This window comes from Poecilia reticulata, linkage group LG19 (genome assembly GCF_000633615.1).
Source record: "Poecilia reticulata strain Guanapo linkage group LG19, Guppy_female_1.0+MT, whole genome shotgun sequence".
NCBI lineage: Eukaryota > Metazoa > Chordata > Actinopteri > Cyprinodontiformes > Poeciliidae > Poecilia > Poecilia reticulata.
This window is the reverse complement of record NC_024349.1, coordinates 8,005,253-8,006,395: the sequence shown is the minus strand read 5'-3', so window position 1 is coordinate 8,006,395 and position 1,143 is coordinate 8,005,253.

Below are 1,143 nucleotides of genomic sequence, written 5' to 3'. Positions count from 1 at the left end.
CCCTTTGATACGGGCTGTTAGGTCCCTGTATGACCGGTGTCAGAGTCTGGTTCACATCGCCAGAAGCAAGTCGGGCTAGTTTTCGGTGAGATTTGGACTCTGCTGAGGCTGCCCTTTGCAATGAACGATTCTGTTCATTGCTTTCATGTACAGAATTTCTAGGCGCAGTCAAGGTGTTGAGGGGATCCGTTTTGGTGGCCTTAGGATCGCATCTCTGCTTTTTGTGGATGATGTGATCCTATTGTTTTCATCAGGTCGTGATCTACAGTGTTCGCTGGACCAGTTTGCAGCCGAGTGTGAAGCAGCTGGGGTGAGGATCAGTGCCTCCAAATCCGAGGCCATGGTCCTGAGCCAGAAAAGGGTAGAGTGCCTTTTCCAGGTCATTGGTTATGTCCTGCCCCAAGTGGAGGAGCTTAAGTATCTCGGGATCTTGGTCACGAATGAGGGAAGAAGGGGATGGGAGATCGACAGGCAGATTGGAACAGCATCTGCAGTGAAGAGGGCGCTGTACTGGTCTGTCGTGGTGAAGAGAGAGCCGAGTCAAAAAGGAAAGCTCTCAATTTACCAGTCAATCTACATTCCTACCCTCATCTATGGTCATGAGCTTTCGGTCATGATTGAAAGAACGAGCTCACGGATACAAGCGGCCGAAATTACTTTTTTCCAAAGGGTGTCTGGGATCTCTTTAGAGATAGGGTGAGAAGCTCAGTCATCTGCTTTTGATATTCATGTTTTTATTAGTTGCTTTTATTATTGTATGCTTTGATGCCTTTGAAACTTAAGGTGTTTCACTGATTGAATGTAAATGACAATTCTTGCAAATAGTGCTGCTATCTTATCAGGTCCCCATTGAAATGGAGATTGTAGACTAGCGGTACTCAATGTGGGCGGTACAGCTCCCCAGGGGGCGTTCAGAGGATGGCAGGGGGCGCTGGCGGACATTTTTACAAAAGGGGGGCGCTGGGATGCCTTTGGGGGGCGTTTGGTCGAAGGTAAACTTTACACCTTAAATGCACAACAATACCAGTTTAGACTTAGAGCAACTTGGTAAAACTGTATTGTGTAACATTAAATCATGCTTGGCCGCAACTGTATCGATGGCAGCTCTTCTTCTATTCAGTGTTTGTTAGCTTCTGTTAGCTT